Genomic DNA, 21,945 nt, shown 5'->3' with positions numbered 1-21,945 from the left:
ATAATCTAATTTTGATTATAAAGACTAAAAATTAAAACTTATTTTTTTAAGTTTAGAAAATTTTGAAGTCTCAAAATGGTGAGTGTATCCTTCTTCTATGAATCAAGTGTTCTGAGAACCAATTGACTTATATGTGTGTATATATATGTGTATATATTTACATATCTATATATACATATATGATTTATTATTATTTTTTTTTAGTTTTTGGGCCACACCCTGTGACACTCAGGGGTTACTCCTGGCTATGCGCTCAGAAGTTGCTCCTGGCTTCTTGGGGGACCATATGGGACACCGGGGGATCGAACCGCGGTCTGTCCTAGGCTAGTGCAGGCAAGGCAGGCACCTTACCTCCAGCGCCACCGCCCGGCCCCTGATTTATTATTTTTATCATGTTACAATAAATATCTTGATTATTTCCAAAACAAAATGAAAGTATATGTATACCATATAACAAAGAGAGAAGATGCATTAAATTAATATTTATGTAATTTTAAATATTTAACTGATAATGCAATGTATTAATTAAAAGATTTATCTGAAAGATTTTTCACATAATCTTATTAAGGTCAGTACTTAAAGATATGGGAGTTTGAAATCAAGTTAACAGTCAAATTAACTTTCTGTTTACAGATTCTGAGGAAAACTCAAGCATTTGTTTTATTAGAAAAACTTAGTTTCTTTCAATTAAATGCCTCATTCATCTCCATTATCTCATTAGCTATCAGCCTTTCCTAACTCGAGGTTGCTTGGATTCCCTGTCATGTGTATTTTCAATCATCAACCAAGAGTAGCAGTTGAACTACTTTTGTTTTTTCCTTCTATAACCTCTTGATATATATTTTCAAAAATGTACTTGATTAAATCATACCTATCTAGATAATGTATGTTTCATAAGGTCAGTCATTTATAGGTTTTAATTACATTCAATATGTGTTAATTTTAAATATTTTCTGTATAGAGGAATATAAGTAATATTATACTCATGCCTCATTTGGGCTTAGCTTAGTATACTCTTCTATTCTGTTCTTAAATATATTAAATAATCCAGTGGCTGGAGCAATAATACAGTGTACAGGGCATTTGTCTTGCATGCTGCCAACCCAGGTGTAAATCCTGGCACCCCATATGGCTCCTCAATCACTATCAAGAGTAATTTTTAAGCACAGAGCTAGGAGTAATCAATGTGTGCCTCCAAATATGACCAAAAATTAAAATCATAAAAAAAATTCTTCCTTACTCTATAAAACGAATATGATTAAAATAAAAAGCTAAGATTTGGATGAATGGAATTAGGTAAGATTTAGCCATGATATTAAAATGTTACGTCAATTATCCAGAGTTTTTAAACAGAATTAATAAAAGAAATACCAACAATAATAGTAAAATAATACCTACAACAAAAAGATCCTTTTGAAATCAAAAGGGAAACTATTGAGACTGGCATATTTGTGGTGAAAGTCACTCAGATCAGCTGGAAGTCTATGTACTAATGATTGTCAAAATTAAATTTTAAAAAACTGAGTTAGTCTACTAACTTATCAACATACATTATGCCTCAAAATGTTAAAATTTAATTGTATTCTAGCAACAGTTTTAAGAGTTTTATTCTATAAGATAAAAAAAAATAAACCTTATTTTAAAGGGATAGGTTCAGAATTATAAATAGATCAGGAGAGCCACCCAAAATAGATTCAAGGTAAATTGAAAAATTCAACCTGAATTACTCTAACTGTGACCACATGGTGCTTAACAATAATAGGGTTAGTCTAGGACATAACAGAAGGAAATTAAAAATAGTAGTGTCACAGATCTGTGGTTTCAGTTGGGCAATATAAGATCTTCTGCACCTCAAAAGAAATAGAGCCCAGGATACAAGAGTCACCCACCGAGTGGGAGAAACTATTCACCCAACACCCTTCAGATAAGGGGCTAATATCCAAAATATACAGGGAACTGACAGAACTTTACAAGAAAAAAACATCTAATCCCATAAAATAATGGGGAGAAGAAATGAACAGACATCTTGATAAAAAAGAAATACAAATGACCAAAAGGCACATGAAAAAATGCTCCTCGTCACTAATCATCAGGGAGATGCAAATCAAAACGATGATGAGATGCCACCTCACACACAGAGATTGGCATACATCACAAAGAATGAGAACAATCAGTGCTGGCGGGAATGTGGAGAGAAAGGAACTCTTATCCACTGCTGGTGGGAATGCCGTCTAGTCCAGCCTCTATGGAAAGCAATATGGAGATTCCTTCAAAATCTGGAAATTGAGCTCCCATTCGACCCAGCTATTCCACTCCTAGGGATATACCCTAAGAACACAAGAATACAATACAAAAACCTCACACCTATATTTATTGCAACACTATTCACAATAGCCAGGCTCTGGAAACAACCAAGATGCCCTCAACAGACGAATGGCTAAAAAAACTGTGGTACATATACACAATGAAATATTATGCAGCCATCAGGAGAGATGAAGTCATGAAATTTTTCTATACATGGATGTACATGGAATCTATCATGCTGAGTGACATAAGTCAGAGGGAGAGATAGACGCAGAATAGTCTCACTCATCTATGTGTTTTAAGAAAAATAAATCATTTTTGTAACAATCCTCAGAGACAATAAGAGGAGGGCTGGAACACCAGCTCATTCCATGAAGCTCACCACAAAGAGTGGTGATTACAGCTATAGAAATAACTACACAGAGAACTACCATAATCAAGTGAATGAATGAGGGAAATGGAAAGCCTGTCTGGAGTACAGGTGGGGGTGGGGTGGGATGGAAGGAGATTTGGGACATTGGTGGTGGGAATGTTGCACTGGTGAAGGGGGTGTTCTTTACATGACTGAAACCTAATCACAATCATTTATGTAATCAAGATGTTCAAATAAAGAAGAAAAAAAACAAAAACAAAAACAAAAAAGAATTTCTAAATCAGAAGTATAAGATTGAATGGTTGTTCCTGGAAATATATAAGTCAAAATTGCATAATGCAGCACCCATAAATACCCTCAGAATATTTATTTCTCCCCTATTTACAAACTCAAACAGGGTAAATAGAAAGTCCTTACTTTAGAAATCTTTCTGACTGATCCCAAACTCATCTCTGTGTTAGTAGCCATAAAAAACTATTGTTCCCATTAACTGTCCAAGTGATTATCAACATCTTGAAAGAAACATTGATTGGGAAAATCATTTCCTCCTAAAACAATAATCTAATAATAATGTACATGCTATTTTTTAGCAAAAAAATACTGAAGCATCTGAATAAAATGTTGCACAAAATATGGTACAAAAGAAAGGAAAATTTATTTAAAAGAATGACAAAACCCCAATAATTATTTTTATGGACTTTTGAAATTTTAATGATAACAATAAATTTTAACCTGAAAATTAGAATAGCTGAAAGTGTATGTTGAGCACCTACTGCATAAAACTAATAGCACTAATATTTTTAACATGAAACTTCATATTATAGAAACCAAATATACTTAATGTTTGATGACTTGAGATGTAGCAGACTATTTTTAATATTCTATTGTAGGAATTTGGGAATATAAAATACTTTATTGGTAACAGACCTTTAAAATTAATAGGACTTTATTAAATTCTTTTTATAATTTGTGAGGTGATGTGAACAAGACATTTAGAACACTGAACTTGTAGCAACATATTTACTATTACTAATATAATAATAATTTTTATTTTTCTCAATTACCCATAGTATCTGGCTTCTTGTTCAGATTATAGTCAGAGTATTCATAGTTAAAAATAACATAATCTCGGGGCTGGTGAGGTGGCACTAGAAATAAGGTGTCTGCCTTGCAAGCGCTAGCCAAGGAAGGAACGCGGTTCGATCCTCCGGTTTCTCATATGGTTCCCCCAAGCCAGGGGCAATTTCTGAGCACTTAGCCAGGAGTAACCCCTGAGCATCAAATGGGTGTGACCAAAAAACAAAACGAATCAAAAATAACATAATCTCATATATAAGATGACAATGCCAACTTTCTGATTTTTACAGTAGCCAAGATAATTAAAGATGCACAATGAACTACTTTCCTTAGTTTTTGCTACCGAGAGAAAGAAGTCATGAACAAGCTTTCACTTGAGAGAAAAAAAACATACAATCAATAAAACACATCACTTTAATTATTCGATGAATAGAAAGTATACACAATAAAGTCTGAAAACTTAAAATTAAATTTATATACATCTTTCTCCACACACCTTTTGAAGCATTCATAGAAAATATTAAAACATTTCAGAGCTATGATTGTTGGGTGGACATGAGGGTAAGACTAGCAGTGACCTTATGTCAGTAGCTAGACATTAAATAAAGATCCATTTCATCTTCTTGTGCTCATTAAAATATATATTTGTTAACATATGGGGGAGGCAAGCAACATCACTTTTGCTCTTTGCTGAAAATTTGTTGCATTTAGAAACTGAGAGTGAAAATCTTTATCATGAAAAAGGGCATGATTAGATGTTGAGTGTATAACCATAAAAAAGAGAGAGTCTTCAGAAATAAAAAGCCATACCTATATTTTAGGGACATGGAGTATGTCTTATTCCACATAAAAGACAGAAAGTAAACATAATTGTGACAATTTCCCTTAATATAGGTTAATTCCAGTTTTATATTCTAGAAAAAATATATACACTTATAAGCACAAAGTAATTTGCTTCTTTGTCCCTGTGCAATGTTTAGCATTTAAAACTATTAGGACATTTTTTTCTTTTTTTTTATTTGGGTTGTGGGAGGGCTACATCTGGCAATGCTCATCTGGCCTGCACTCAATAATCATAACTGGCAGTGTTCAAGTGACAATATGAGATATCAGGGATTAATCAAGGGGATAAAAGTCATGTTCAAGGCCAATGCTCTACTGGCTGTACTATCCCTCCAGTCTCCTTAGGAGGTTTTCAAAAAACCATACTTGACATAGCAGTAAGCTCAAGAACCAGACATGACCACAAAAATATATTGAAACTCTTTGAACAACTTAAAAATAAAATGAATTTTAAAAACACAAGTTTGAAATGTAAATACATCTGTGTACATTATTTTTTTCATGGGTTCCATATTAATTGATTTAAAGTACTATAAATTTTCAATTATAAATTTAATCTTATATGGGTAAACTGAGTTTATAAAAACACTGGTGCTAAGTTTTCCTCTATAAAAATTTGCCTCTATAAAGTGGGTTGGTGCTCCTAATGATTATGTTGTTGTAATGAAAACTATACTTTTAAATTAGTTAAAAATTCTAATGGAATGCAAGACAACATGCAAGAATAGATTGGTACTTTAAGTAGTTCTAATGATGAAAGAAGAGAAAAGAAAAAAGAATGAATAAAGAAAGAAGAAGAAAGAAAGAAGAAAGAAGAAAGAAAAGAAAGAAAGAAAGAAAGAAAGAAGAAAGAAAGAAAGAAGAAAGAAAGAAAGAAAGAAAGAAAGAAAGAAAGAAAGAAAGAAAGAAAGAAAGAAAGAAAGAAAGAAGAAAGAAAAAGAAGAAAGAAAGAAAGAAGAAAGAAAGAAAGAAGAAAGAAAGAAAGAAAGAAAGAAAGAAAGAAAGAAAGAAAGAAAGAAAGAAAGAAAGAAAGAAAGAAAGAAAGAAAGAAAGAAAGAAAAGAGAAAAAAGTGAAAGAAAAAAGAAAAGGAAAGAAAAAAAGAATGAAAGAGAAGTTCATCAAAATAGTGTATGACTAATTTTCCACAACTACTTTGACACAGCAGAAAAAAATTTTAATGAACTTCAAGGATTGTCAAATAACGTTACCCAAATGAATAAAGTAAGAAAATTAAAGACAGAAAAGCAAGACTAAAAAAAAGAACTTAGAAGTAGTACTAACTTAAATATACTAATTTATATAAAATTAAAATTTCTGGAATGTATGAGAAAAATACTAAAGAAATATTTTTGAAAAATATATAAAAGATTTGTGACTGACAGTATAAAGTTAAATGGTCACTGAAAATATCAAAACACATATGAATGACTAAAGAATCTATGGTATATCCTATCCAAACAGTGTAATACTATGCAATTTTTAAGAAAATTAAAGTAATGCAGTTTTTCTTATACATGGGTGGATATGGAGAGTATAATGCTCAGTGAAATGAAATAAATAGACATAAAATAACCTGAATCATTCATGATTTAAAAGAAAAATAAAAAAATATACTATGGTAATAATATTCAGAGACAATAGAGAGGAGATCTGAGATGACTAATACAAGGTAGGAAGCTTGACAGAAATAGTGGAGTAGAGCAGGTAGGTCAGAGAAGAGAACACTATCACAATGTTAGATGGAACTTATCACTTTGGAAAATAACTATGTGATTAACAGAGATAAAATAATAGGTACAGTAACTCTATATTAGCAATAATGAAAACCACAGTGTCTATAAATAAAAAGGGTAGAGAAAGAGAAGTAGAATACCTGCCTCAGAGACTGGCTGGTGGAGGGTGAGAAGACTTAGGATAATGGTGCTGGGAAACATTCATGGGTGAAGGATGAGAAATATTTTAAGACTAAGAATTAATCATGGGGCCGGGCGGTGGCGCTAGAGGTAAGGTGCCTGCCTTGCCTGCGCTAGCCTAGGATGGACCGCGGTTCGATTCCCCCGGCGTCCCATATGGTCCCCCAAGTCAGGAGCGACTTCTGAGCGCATAGCCAGGAGTAACCCCTGAGCGTCACCGGGTGTGACCCAAAAACCAAAAAAAAAAAAAAAAAGAATTAATCATTAACAACTTTGTAATCATGGTGTTTAAATAAAAGGAAAAATAAAAATTTCACCTTTTAAAATAAGTATTCTCAAATTTAAATAAATAAAAAATTAACAGGAATCAATCTGAGATGGGACAATGGTGATGGGAATGTTGCACTGGTGAAGGGGGGTGCTGTTTACATGACTGAAATCCAACTACAATTGTATTTGTAATCAAGGTGTTTAAATTAAGATATTAAATTAAAAAATAAAGATATGTGAAACCAATAGGTGGTAGCCAGAGCTTGGATTTAAAAAGTGTCATTTTCAATCTAATTGAGTTATGTAAACCCAGATGTTGATAGTGGGTGAAGTTTTCGGTTTTTTTTTTTGAAGAAAGCCCCAATTTGAATCTAGTTGAGGTGTGTGAGACCAGAAGAGTATTTAATGGTTTGCTTCATGTCTGTGCATTTATTTCAGTCAAAAAAAATCTGTAAAACTACACATAATAATACCACATGAATAGGAAAACTACGGAGAAGAACACACCTTGTGACTAAAGATGCTAGTTCAGCCACCTAAATAAGAACTCTGATCATGACTTTAGAGAGGAAATGTTAAGGATGTTCAAAGAAATTAAAGAAAAATAAACTCATAAAACTCAAGCAGCTATGGGAGTAGAAATGAGAAAACTTGAAACAGAAAACTCAGAGATGAAAAAAACAATATTTTTGTAGATAAATTAGTTATTTCAGTTTAGGAAGTACTTGCCACAATATCCTGATAGAAATAATTAACTACTTTTCATAGAAATGATTAATTTATTGCATAGACATACTTATATTCTAGGTTTTAAAATATGAAAACTGAAAGTTTTATACTAGTGTTTATGTCAAAATTGTACAAATAAAATTTATGTAGAGGCATTATGTAAGTAGATTCTAGGACTGGAATCCATAAAATGGTTTTCAGAATTCTTTTTTATTCATCTCCCCTACTGTGATGGAAATCTACACCTACTTGAAGGAATATGTCTATAGTACATGCTAACCAATATTCGTCTTTACACAGTCAAGCAACCTAAGATTTATTAACAGTATCACAAGTCCTTTTGAAAATGCTTACATAAAACCAAGTATCACTTAACAAGATAAAAAATAATACCTCATCTTAAAAACAGATTTGGTGGCCAGAACAATATAAAGGATAGGTGTTGGCATTGCTTGAGGCTGACCCTACTTCAATCCCTAACACTATATAAAGTCTCCTAAGCTAATCAAGGAGTGAGCCCCAAGCACAGAGCCAGGAGTAACACCTGAGTGTGAACTAGTTTGGCCTTAAACCCCACTTCCACATAAAAAGCAAACTTTTAAATATATTTTATGTATTTACATAAAATATAAATTTTTAAATTATATTTATAAAAATAATCTAAATTTATAAATATTTACATATTTATATATAGGCCCATGTTTAAAAGTGTCCTTCTACTCAGAATTCCCCTTCATCACCACTTATCTCTCATAGAAACATAATCACATGCACTTATTGCTTTCTATTTATTCTTTAAGTTTTCATATGCTGTTTTCTTTGCTGTGAGAATGTAATGACTCCTAAGAAAAGAATCAAACTTTACTTATTTGGCATTCTATTAGGTTCTGTGTTATACTGGTTGCTAAGAAATGTTAAGTCCCCTAAGAATCAGACATTAATTCATTGACATCCTTACAATGACTTATGTAGTATTTCTTTTTAGAATAAATTTGGACTAAATGAAATACGTAAATAATTAACTTTATGGTGCTCTTTATACTACTGCCATTAAGATGGATATTTTATAACTTTTCATAATCCACATAAATTTCTTATAACTCATAATAATTAACACAGCAAGAAAAAGTAAGACTATATTGTATCTGAGTAAATTTTTAGAGTCCTTATGAAAATTTCCTATAAGGAGTAAGTGTATTGTTTTAACATATTTTTGAAGTTATTTGGCATGCAGCAATATACTTTAAATCTGGTATACATTAAAATATTAGTATCTCGTTCAAAATTATTTATTTTTTAATTTTTTGGGACAACGCATCCAAAAAGAGGATACATGCAATATTATAAAGGAGGAAATTGACCTCTTGTGGTCTACAGGGCAGATAATACAAATGACAGATAATGGGATGGTATGTTTCAAGAATTTTCAGTTTTTTCCTTCTAGGGTGAATTAATTAAACTAAGAAAATCAGGATGAAAGAGTAGATGTTTTCTACAAAATAAAGATATGCTCCAAAGAATTATAAATGCCATGATCTCAGGGTAAGTAACAACTTATCAAGTATACTGCATGGTGTTCATATAATGCTGGTAAAGCCTTGTAATTTGACAATTACTTTTTTTGTGGTGATTTGTGTTTGTGTACATGTGTTAAATGTGTTTATATGACTTGTAACTGAGGCTAATTATTTTGTCCAGAGATTTAATTTGTTTCAAGAGTTGAATAATCTAGTTACCATTGTGATCGAAAAAGTTTTTTATGCTTATTTTAACTAATACCTATTGTACAAAATTGACACAGATGATTCCCACTTAGACAAGAATAATGATAATCAGACCTGGGGCTGATAGCAAATGAAATTGTCATAGGCTGTACATGATGTTGGTTTAAGATAATGCAGGTGTGAATAGGACCCTTAATTCATTGTGACTAGTGCTTTAATAAAGGAGCCTCCACTATAAGAAGTCACGAAGAGGGAAAGGCATACAACAAAAAGATAATGATTTTATTAGTGCAGTAAAGCCAAGGAAGGACTGCCAAAGATAGAAGGAAAAATTTGGGGCCGGAGAGGTGGCACTACTGGTAAGGTATCTGCCTTGCAAGAGCTATGGTTCGATTCTCTGGCGAACAGACCATGCTTCGATTCCCTGGCGTCCCATATAGTCTCCCAAGCCAGGAGAGATTTCTGAGCGCATAGCATGGAGTAACCCCTGAGCGTCAAACGGATGTGGCCCCCCTCAAAAAAAGTTCCAGAATTTAAGAAGAGAAGATCAAGGGTTCCCCTCCTTTACCGGTTTCACAGAATCACGCTATACTGGAAATTTTATTTCTAACTTATAGTGTCTACAAAATAGATGATTTCTGTTCTCTAAAACCACGTGCTTTGTATATGTATATATATTATATATGTATGTTACTGTAGTCACAGAAAACTAAAACACAAACTTGAATTCATCCTTTCTTGGTATAAATATAGATTAAGTACACTAATGCTGTGATCATGGTCAAGGTTATTGAAACCTCATCTATTTTATAGTTACTTTTTATAGAAAGATCAGTGGTTAATAAAATATTTCCTTATCATTTTACATGAATATTTCAGCATAAAATATTCAATTATTGATATAGTTCTCATATCCTTTTATATCTAAAATCTACAGCCCAAGCATTGATTCTAAGAATCAAATTGTGTCAGCTTCAGGAACTTGTTACACACATTAACTTTTGAGATATTAAGTTTTTGTATATTTAAAATGTAAATATCAATAATGTATTATTTAGGAGATTATACATTTTTTTGTTGTTTTGGGCTACAGCCAGCTATGCTCAGTGGTTACTCCTAACTCTGCACTCAGAAACCATTCTTGGCAGGCTCCAGGATCATATGGGATTCCAGAAATCAAACCCGGAACCATCTCTGGTCCGACACATGCAAGACAAATGCCCTATCATTGTACTATCTTAGAGATTATATATTTTTACACTTACAGGTAGACATTATAATTCAAATGGGAGCATTAAGGCATACAATGTGATGATTCCAGACAGAATATAAGCAATATTCTCCTTGCAATGATAGAGTCTTATTTCACAGAGGTTTGAGTATCATCAAGAAGTGAGAAAGAGTTACTTTGGTGTTTAAGTTTGGGTGCTCTAGTTAGTCTCAGCTACTATACCATTAGTGAATTTTTTGTTGTACAGATTGGACATATGTATTTATATATAAATAGATGTATGTGTATGTATCTCTGTATGTATATATGTAGAGGGTGAAATGAAATTCGAAGGAAAAATTACTTTCCTAGAGGAAACTTGTAGATTTTTCTCCCTATTTCTCCACATTTCCAGCAGAACTTAAATCTTCAAGACATAAAGTATAACGAAGAAGGAAGCTGTGCTATAGTAAAGCATCATACTTCCCTAGGACTCCACTCTCTTCTATGGAGTGTGACAAGTGTCTCAATAGTAGATGTACCAGTTGTGCTTCTATAGAATGGAAAAAGATTTACAATAATGACAGTTCTCTTCAGTAGTCCAGATGTGACATTCCACCAGCTGTGTGTCTGGGGCAATAAGAAGAGGTCCAAAAAAGAAGAGAGGGGAGAAAAATGAACTACATTTCTTGGAAACAATAAGGTATAGCTTGAATAGGATAAAAGGAGTTGAGAAGTATTACACAAACAACACTGGCTGTCAGAACCACCTTGCCTGCAGCATTTTGAAAGTGGAGAATTTTCCTTTTTTTTTCATTCTTCTCTCTTTTTTCTTTATATAATAAATTAAAAATATGTAGCGAACTTTTGAAATAAACAAAACGAAAACCAAAAACTGAGCTAGTTTGATAAAAGAGGCCCAACACTTGAAAACTGAGATGGCATGTGGAAATGATTATAACAAAGAAAACTGCTTTTAAGTTTACAGCTAAGCTACATTCTGCCATCTCAGAGGATGTGTCCTAAGAAACACATTAACAAAAAATTTTACCCACCTATGACCTGAGTAAATCTTAGGCTAAACTATTTCTATCATAATTGTAATTATAAAATGAAGATTTATTGTTAGTTTATTGTTTATGTCCTATATGGACACAGTGATTAGAGCCTGCTCTCAACAAGTGTTCTGTGGTTACTCCTGCCTATGTTTGTGGGTTCATGTAGTCCTAGAATTGAATCCAGGGACCTCCTATGTACAAAGTAGAGGTAATTTTCTGCTAACATTTAATATCAAATTTAAGATTATTCAATGATCTATAGATCATTTTGTCTCTATTTTATTTTGTATTACTTGTCAATTTTAAAAAGAATTTATTCCTTTGTAATTGTTGAATTTATAGCTAAAATTTTGCATGAAATGTCATGATGTGTTTATAATGGTTAAAAATCTAAAAAGCTATCATTGATTTAATTCTTGCAAATATTCATTTTTGTCTTCTCTTTTTCTGTCTGTCAGTTTTGGTAGTGAGACATTTTTGTTAATATTAAAGAAAATAGATTTCTTCATAAATATGGCAGTTTATTATTCCCTTCTTTTTGCTGGCATTTATTTTTCTTAAATTTTTTAAGGATTTAGATTGAAATTCATATAATACCTTTAACTGTAGTCTCAAATATTTGGGTTTTGGTTTGTTTGTGTTTCTTGTGATTATTAAAGCTTATTCCTGGCTCTAATCTCAGGGTACTCCAGATAGAAATTGGGGAACCATAGGTGGCACTTGATATTGAAACCAGGATCTTCTGTCAGCAAGGAAAGCTTCCTATCTGATACCCTATGATTCTGACCCTTAACAATATAACTCCAGATTTCTTTATTTTCATCCAGTAGCATGTTATATATTATTTACAATGACTTCAATTTCTACTCATTATTTATATGTAAGTATTGACCATTTTCTTACTTGAAATATTTTCATTTTATATTCTTACTGACAGCTTGTTTCATTATAAAACAAGTTTTAGAAATTTGAATAGAGAACTATTTGTTTTTATTAATTTTTATTGATTTAGTTTTATTTTACTTTAATTGTCTTTAAATTATATAGTTTATTTTTTATTGATTTTTGTATCAAATAAAATTTTGACTTAAAAAAAGTATAGACAATATAGTAGTCTAAAGGAAAAATTTAATGACAAATGTGTGATGGCGAACCCAGCAACTGGGAGGAATTGTCCTCACACCACCTAATGGTGATTACATCATTAGACTAACCTTATAACAGATCTTAGACTGCCTATTTTTTTAATCACATTTATTTATTACCATCAGAAACCAAGATGATTCCCCCATACTCTAGATGCTTGTAAGAAATAAAATGGGGTAATACCCTTTATATTCTACAGAAAATAAATAAATTTCCTCTTGCTTAAGTTGAAATCAAAACCATTTTAAAGACTCATGTGACTCTCCTAGATTCAGACAGGATTCTGTCTCCTGTCATGCCTTCATTTTCCCACATAAACATGTCTTTCTAAAAGTAAATCCTTATGCACAAATTAAGTTTCAGTTTCCTATATTTTATATTATATATAAACAAAGGATGCAAAGGAATTCTATTTATTTCCCTATTTAAAAAAGAATAAAAAACATTCATATTAATCTATTATACCTTGTTAAATTTCAGTCACAATATTTTTCAAGGTGTCAGGAAAGTGTACTTTCTTAAATCATATTTTTTGTTTGAGGGATATCTGGAAATACACAAATAGTAGTGAGGGTGGGTGGGAGAACTAGATGTCACCCAAGTGGTTCTCGACCAGAAGGCCCCTGTTCAATGTGTCAATGTGAGCACGCAAAGATTCAGTACTTCACAAGCCCTATGGGTTCAGTAATTATTGTAGGAAAACTGCTGGTGCAGGGGCCTCCACGACCACATCTAATGCTGTTCAAACACCTCCAGGGTCGACCTGACATCAAACCCAAAACATGCACCCCAAACACTATACTATTTCCCTAATCCCTTGATTTTCTTTATAGTTATTAAATAAAGATAAACTAATTGTTACTATTTTCACTTCATATTCTGTACAATTACTTGTTACTATAATGCTTTGTTTATTGCAGAAACATTACTCATACTGATTTAAGCAATAAGAAATTTTGGAAACAATGACTGCACTCATACCCAAATCCATTTTTGTATCAATTCTGCTCCATAAAACTGGAGGGTTTTTTATATCATCTTTTTCTGGTGAGTGTAGGAAGGCTGGTAATTAAGGTGCAGGATGTTGTGATACTCACACATGTGTTTTACTGGCTAGTAGTCAGACTCTTGGCAAAAGCTTTCACATTTTAAGGTGTTCTCAGGGGGTAGTCACACTTCAGCACTAGTCAGTTTGTTACTAAAGGTAGAGTCTGTTAAACATTCTCATGAGCAGTGTCAGTACTCTATGCAGTGTGGGAGTGGGCAAGATGAAAGTAAGACCTCACACTTGCAAACAATGTGGCTTTGTGACTAAATGAAACTTTGGACATGAAACTAAATTACTCGCATATTATTTTTTCTTGAAAGTTAGACATAAAATATTTCTACTTCAATATTTATACTCCAATTAAAAAAGTTATTTCAATTTTAACAAGATGTTTCAAGTGCATTTCAATAACTATTTAATAATATGATTTCCACTCTGTTTTTACTATGTCAAACATATGATCCTCCCTACCAATTTTGATACTTTCTCTTTTTTCTCAATTCTTCTCCATTTATTTTGAAAGAATATTTTGGCATATGAATTTCCTTCAAACAATCATTGTTGGCAGTAAAATGATCAAGAAAGTTAGGCTCGAAGTACTTTAATGCCATCATAATGATTTCAATTGTTCATTTATCTTGTCAGTCATTTAAGTAAAATTAATATCAACATTTACTTCTTCAATTACTGTACTTACTCTCAATTTTAAGTACCTTTTCAATTACTAATAGTGATAAAAGCTACCATCTAATATTTCCTAAAATATATCAAGAAAAAATTGCCTTTATTATTTTTTAATTTTATTATGTCCTTTTCTTTCTTTCTGTCAAACACTTAAAATTGTATCTAGACTTGAACTTAGAGAGAAAACTTCAAATAGTTACATGAATAATTTATTCAATAGAACAGGGAACATGGCTCAATGTAAGAAGACTATGCTTAGCATGCATTATGTCCTAAATGCAATAATTGGCAGAAGCCCCCCACCAAAAAAAATACTTTCTTCCCATATAAAAATCTGATGTGAATCTGATGGCCCCCAAAACTGGTTGGTCTGAGCAGTATCAACAACATGTTTGGATCCAAACATTGAACTGTCAGACTGTTCCTACCATGAAATTATCATTGTGCATACAACTGGGTCTCTGAGCACGTGAGGAGGCATATACATAATTAATTAGGTAATACATATATACAAACGTCTCTAAGCAAAATTAGGGGTAAATGACCAACTTGTATCTGTTGTGATGTGAAAAGAATATCACCAGCATTTTTGTACTTTGATTCTATAGCTATTCAAAATATTGGAAATCAGGTCTATGGATTAAATAGAACCATCTAAAATCTAAAATCATCTAAGAACATCTAAAGTCTAAAAATATAAATTGTTAAACGCCATTTACTTTTGAGGACAGCTACAACTTTACTAAATATTTAACAAATAAGTAATCTATCCTTTTTTTTTTATAAAATAAACCAAAGTACATGGCCAGAATGATAGCACAACATGTAGGATGTTTGCTTTGCATGCTGCATGGTACGATGTTTGGCATTCCATATGGTCCTTAGAGATTTCCAGGAGTAATTTTTGAGTGCAGAGCTAGAAAGGGGGTATCCCTTGAGCACAACTAAGTGTGCTCGCCTAAAAAAAAAATTAGGACTAAGAATATAGTTTCTAGGCTGCCTGGAAGCTTTAAATTTTGGAGACCAATTTCAATCCCTTGGAATCACAGGGCTCTCTGATCACAGAAATGAGTGACCCTAAACACTAAATCTGGAGTAGGTCCTGAGCACTAATGGGTTTGGACAAAACTTTTCCACTACAAAGAAAACATATCAGTAAAATAGAGCAGAATAAAAGTGTATGAGGAAAAAATATCTTTAATTATCTAATTCATTGTGAATCTAAAGAATGTATTACTTGGTCAAGAGAAGTATCATATATTTTTATTTTTATTTTTTGTGGTTGTTATTGTTTTAGGGTCACACACAGCAGTGCTCAGGTGTTCCTCCTGACTCTATGCTCAGAAATTGCTCTTGGCAGGCTCTGGGGACCATATGGGATGATGGGATTCGAACCACCATCCTTATGCATTCAAGGCAAAAGCTCTACTTCCATGCTATCTTTCCGGCCACAAATATTTTATAAATTCTACTAGTAAGGAATTATTCCCAGTAATTAGTTTAGTCTCTCATCTCACCAGTCTTTTTAACACACTCCTAGATCCACTCGCAAAAACATATACATATACAAGATCCACTCGCAAAAACATACATATACAAACACATACACACACAAACACAAAATTACAGACAGCATATTAAACTTTTTATATATAATAGCAAGTTATTAAATTTTAATTTATAAGTATTTTGATTTTCTTTGCTTTGAGGATAATTTATCCACATAAATTTATTAATCTGTTGCAAATATAAGCATCATCTCACTAACAGTTTAATATGTCAGATTTCTTTTTTATGATACATTGGCCCTTTGCTTGCATTTAAAGTAATAACTTTAGATTAATCTGACTTAAAGCAAAAACAGGACTTACAGTAGTAAGAGAGAAATCTTTAGAGGCATTTTTATTTAGAAATATTTTTTCTTAGGTGTTTTGAGAGACAAGGCAAGAAAAAAATTAAATACCAAGGGCTATTCTAAGACTTCTTTTAGTAAATCCAGGAAAGGGTAGATTTCTAAGGCCTAGTAAAGAAAGGAGTAGAGTCACCTGAGTGGTATAAATATGAATGTTGTGTTGTGAATAATAAACAAACAAGTTTGCAATTCTCTTACATACCTTCTGAACCTAATAAACCTTTGAGAGTCCTTATTACTAAATTTGGTCTCATGTTCGAATGGTATGAATCTTTCTAAGATCAGTAATGAATGTCCAGAGCCATAGGCTTTCACCATGCAAAAACAACCAAATATTGGTTGAAAGAGAAATGAGGACAACAAAACCCTTAATATAATACAGAAAAAGCTTCTCAACAATCTTAATAAAATATTTTTATTTAAATAAATTTATTACATACATGATTGTGTTTGGGTTTCAGTCATGTAAAAAACACCACCCATCACCAGTTCAATATTCCCATTACCAATGTCCCAAATCTCCCTCTTCCCCACTCAACCCCCGCCTGTACTCTACTCTCAACAGGCTTTCCATTTCCCTCATACATTCTCATTATTAGGATAGTTCGAAACTTAGTTATTTCTCTAACTAAACTCATCCCTGTTTGTGGTGAGCTTCATGAGGTGAGCTGTAACTTCCAGCTCTTTTCTCTTTTGTGTCTGAAAGTTATTATTGCAAGAATGTCTTGATGTAATCAAGGTGTTTAAATAAAAAAATAAAAATTAAAAAAAAAAAACCCATAGATGAGCGAGACCAATCTGCATCTTTCTCTCTCTCTCTCTCTCTCTCTCTCTCTCTCTCTCTCTCTCTCTCTCTCTCTCTCTCTCTGACTTATTTCACTCATCATAATGGTTCCATGTACATCCATGTATAGGAAAATTTCATGACTTCATCTCTCCTGACAGCTGCATAATATTCCATTGTGTATACGTACCACAGTTTCTTTAGCCATTCATCTGTTGAAGGGTATCTTGGCTGTTTCCAGAGTCTTGCTATGGAAAAGAGTACTGCAATGAATATAGGTGTAAGGAAGGGATTTTTGTATTGTATTTTTATGTTACTAGGGTATATTCCCAGTAGTGATATAGCTGTGTCGTATGGGAGCTTGATGTCCAGTTTTTGGAGGAATTCCTTATTGCTTTCTATAAAGGTTGAACTAGATGACATTCCCACCAGCAGTGGATAGGAGTTCCTTTCTCTGCACATACCCGCCAACACTGCTTGTTCTCATTCTTTCTGATGTGTGCTAATCTCTGCGATGTGAGGTGGTATCCCATAGTTGTTTTGATTTGCATCTCCCTGATGATTAGTGATGTGGAGCATTTTTTCATGTGCCTTTTTGCCATTTGTATTTCTTCTTTGTCAAAGTGTCTGTCCATTTCTTCTCCCCATTTTTTGACGGGATTAGATGTTTTTCTTGTAAATTTCTATCAGTGCCTTGTATATTTTGGGAATTAGACCCTTGTCTGATGGGTATTTGGTGAATAGTTTCTCCCACTCAGTGGGGGGCTCTTGTATCCAGAGCGATATTTATTTTGAGGTGCAGAAGCTTCTCAGTTTAATATATTCCAATCTGTTAATCTCTGCTTTCACTTGCTTAGAGAGTACAGTTTCCTTTTTGAAGATGCCTTTAGTCTCAATGTCCTGGAGTGTTTCACCTACGTGTTGTTCAATATATCTTATGGGTTTGGGTCTTATATCGAGGTCTTTCATCCATTTGGATTTAACCTTCATACATGATGTTAGCTGGGGGTCTAAGTTCAATTTTTTGCAAGTGGCTAGCCAGTTGTGCCAACACCACTGGTTGAAGAGGCTTTCTTTGCTCCATTTAGTATTTCTTACTCCTTTATCAAAAATTAGGTGATTGTATGTCTGGGGAACTTTCTATGAGTATTCAAGATTATTCCACTGATCTGAGGGCCTGTCGTTATTCCAATACCATGCTGTTTTGATAATTATTGTTTTGTAGTACAGTTTAAAGTTGGGGAAAGTAATTCCTCCCATATTCTTTTTCCCAATAATTGTTTTAGCTATTCTAGGGTGTTTATTGTTCCAAATAAATTTCAAAAGTGCCTAATCCACTACTTTGAAGAATGTCATGGGTATCTTTAGGGGGATTGCATTAAATCTGTACAATGCTTTGGGGAGTATTGCTATTTTAATGATGTTAATGATGTTAAACCTGCCAATCCATGAGCAGGGTATGAGCTTCCATTTCCGCGTTCTCTCTTATTTCTTGGAGCAGTTTTTTATAGTTTTCTTTGTATAGGTCCTTCACATTTTTAGTCAAGTTGATTCCAAGATATTTGAGTTTGTGTGACACTATTGTGAATGGGGTTGTTTTTTTAAGGTCCATTTCTTCCTCATAAGTATTGGTGTATAGAAAGGCCATTGATTTTTGTGTGTTAATTTTGTAGCCTTCTACCTTTCTATATGAGTTTATTGTTTCTAGAAGCTTTTTCATAGAGACCTTAGGGTAGTCATCTGCAAACAGCTAGAGCTTGACTTCTTTCTTTCATATCTGAATTCCCTTGATATATTTTTCTTGCATAATCACTATAGCAAGTACTTCCAGTGCTATATTGAATAGGAGTGGTGAGAGAAGACAGCCTTGTCTTGTGCCAGAATTTAGAAGAAAGGCTTTCAGATTTTCTCCATTGAGGACAATATTTTCCTCTGGCTTGTGGTAGATGGCCTTAAATATATTGAGAAAGGTTCCTTCCATTCCCATATTGCTGAGAGTTTTGACCAAGAATGGGTATTAGACCTTATCAAATGCTTTCTCTGCGTCTATTGATATGATCATGTGATTTCTATTTTTCTTGTTGTTGATGTTGTGTATTATGTTGATAGATTTATGGATGTTAAACCAGCCTTGCATTCCTGGCATGAAACCTACTTGATCGTAGTGGATAATTTTCTTAATGAGGCATTGAATCCTATTTTCCAGGATTTTGCTGAGGATATTTGCATCTGTATTCATCAGCGATATTGGTCTGTAATTTTCTTTTTTGGTAGCATTTCTGTCTGGGTTAGGTATCAAGGTGATGTTGGCTTCATAAAAGCTATTTGGAATTGTTCCTATTTTTTCGATTTCATGAAAGAGTCTTGCCAGGATTGGTAGAAGTTCCTCTTGAAAGGTTTGAAAGAATTCATTAGTAAATCCATCTGGGCCTGGTGTTTTGTTTTTGGGCAGACATTTGATTTCTGTCTTAATTTCCTCAATAGTGATGGGTGTGTTTAGATATGTTACATCCTTTTTATTCAACCGTGGAAGATTATGAGTCCAAAATTTTATTTATTTATTCCAGGTTTTCATTTTTAGTGGCATAGAGTTTCTCAAATTAGTTTCTGATTACCCTTTGGATCTCTACTACATCAGTAGTGATCTCTCCTTTTTCATTACTAATAAGAGTTATCAATTTTCTCTCTCTCTCTTTCTTTGGTTGTTTTGCCAGTGGTCTATCAATCTTTTTAATTTTTGTAAAGAACCAATTGCTGCTTTCATTGATCTTTTGGATTGTTTTTCGGGTTTCCACTTCATTGATTTCTGCTCTCAGCTTTGATATTTCCTTCTGTTTCCCTATTTTTGGGTCCTTTTGTTGAGCACTTTCTAATTCTATGAGCCGCATCATTAAGCTATTCAGGTATGCCCCTTCTTCTTTCCTGATGTGTGCTTGCAAAGCTATAAATTTTCCTCTCAGTACTGCTTTTGCTGTGTCCCATAGGTTCTGATATTTTGTGTCTCCATTGTAATTTGTTTCTAGAAGGTTTTTATATCCTCTTTGATTTCATCTCAGACCCACTGGTTATTCAGTATTAGGCTATTTAACGTCCAGGTATTAAAGTTTTTCTTCTGTGTCTGTTTGTGATTCACATATAATTTAAGGGCCTTGTGGTCAGTGAAGTTAGCCTGCAAAATTTCTATCCTCTTGATATTATGGAGGTATGTTTTATGTGCTAGCATGTAGTCTATCATGAAGAATGTCCCATGTACATTAGAGAAGATTGTGTATCTGGGCTTCTGGGGGTGGAGTGTCCTGTATATATCTACTAGGCCTCTTTCTTCCATTTCTCTTTTCAGGTCTAGTATATTCTTGTTGGGTTTCAATCTGGTGTACCTGTCAAGTGTTGACAATGCCATGTTGAGGTCTCCCATAATTATTGTGTTTTTATTGATATTATTTTTCAGATTTGTCAACAATTTTATTAAATATTTTGGTGGCCCCTCATTCGGTGCATACATGTTTAGGAGAGTGATTTCTTCCTGCTGTTAATATCCCTTGATTAATACAAAATATCTATCTTTGTCCCTTACAACTTTCCTAAGTATAAGGTTTGTATTATCTGATATTATTATGGTCACTCCAGCTTTTTTATGGGTGTTTTTTGCTTGGATGATTTTCCTTCAGCCTTTTTTTTTTTTTTTGAGTCTATATTTGTTCTGTCTATTTAGGTGCGTTTCTTGTAGGCAGCAGAAGGTTGGATTGAGTTTTTTGATCCATTTAGCCACTTCGTGTCTTATAACTGGTGCATTTACTCCATTGACATTGAGAGAAAGAATTATTCTTGGACTTAGTGCCATCTTTATATCAAAATTTGGTGTGTCTGTTGGTCAGTCTTGTCTTAAAGTAGGCTGTTCAGTTTTTCTTTTAAGAATGGTTTTGAGTCTGTGAAGTTTCTGAGCTGTTCTTTTTCTGTGAAACCATGTATTGTTCCTTCAAACCTGAAAGTTTGTTTTGATGGGTACAGTATTCTAGGTGAAGCATTTATTTCATTGAGTTTTGTCACTATGTCCCACCACTGCCTTCTGGCCTTGAGTGTTTCTGGTGACAGGTCTGCAGTAAATCTCAAGGACATTTCCTTGAATGTAATTTCTCTTTTTGATCTTGCTGCTTTCAGAATTCTGTCTCTATCTGTGGGATTCGTCATTGGGACTAGGATGTGTCTTGGGGTGTTTTTTTTCTGGGGTCTCTTTTAGTTGGTACTCTTCAGGCATGCAGGATTTGATCACATGTATTTATTACCTCTGGTTGTTTCTCTTTAATGATGTTCTTGACTGTTGATTCTTCCTGGAAATTTTCTTGCTGGGTCTCTGGGACTCCAATAATTCTTAAGTTGTTTCTGTTGAGCTTATCATAGACTTCTATTTTCATCTGTTCCCATTCTTTGAGTAACTTTTCCTTTTTTTGATTATTTTCTTTAAGGCTTTTTTCCAATTTTTTCTGCTGTATTGAATTGTTATTCATCTCATCTTCCAGTGTACTAATTCTATTCTCAGCTGCTTTTATCCCATGGGAAAGCTCAACCATGTTTTTCTTCAATTGATCTACTGAGTTTTTCAGACCTGTTATTTGACCTGAAATTTCAGTTTGGAGTTTTCTGATTTCTATCTTCATATTCTCTTGATTCTTATTAGTGTTCTATTCTATAATTTCTTTGAGTTTTTGAACATCTTCCATATTGCAATTCTAAACTCCTTATCTAAGAGACTGACTAGTTGGTTGGTCATGTTCAAGTCACTCAGAGTTGCCATTGTCATTCTCTATGACTGATGCTGGCCTGCGTTGTGTTTCCCCATTTGTCACACTTGTATTGTGGGTTTTTCTACAT

Source organism: Suncus etruscus, chromosome 16 (assembly GCF_024139225.1).
Source record: "Suncus etruscus isolate mSunEtr1 chromosome 16, mSunEtr1.pri.cur, whole genome shotgun sequence".
In the NCBI taxonomy this organism is placed as follows: Eukaryota; Metazoa; Chordata; class Mammalia; order Eulipotyphla; family Soricidae; genus Suncus; species Suncus etruscus.
This window is presented reverse-complemented; position numbering follows the sequence as displayed.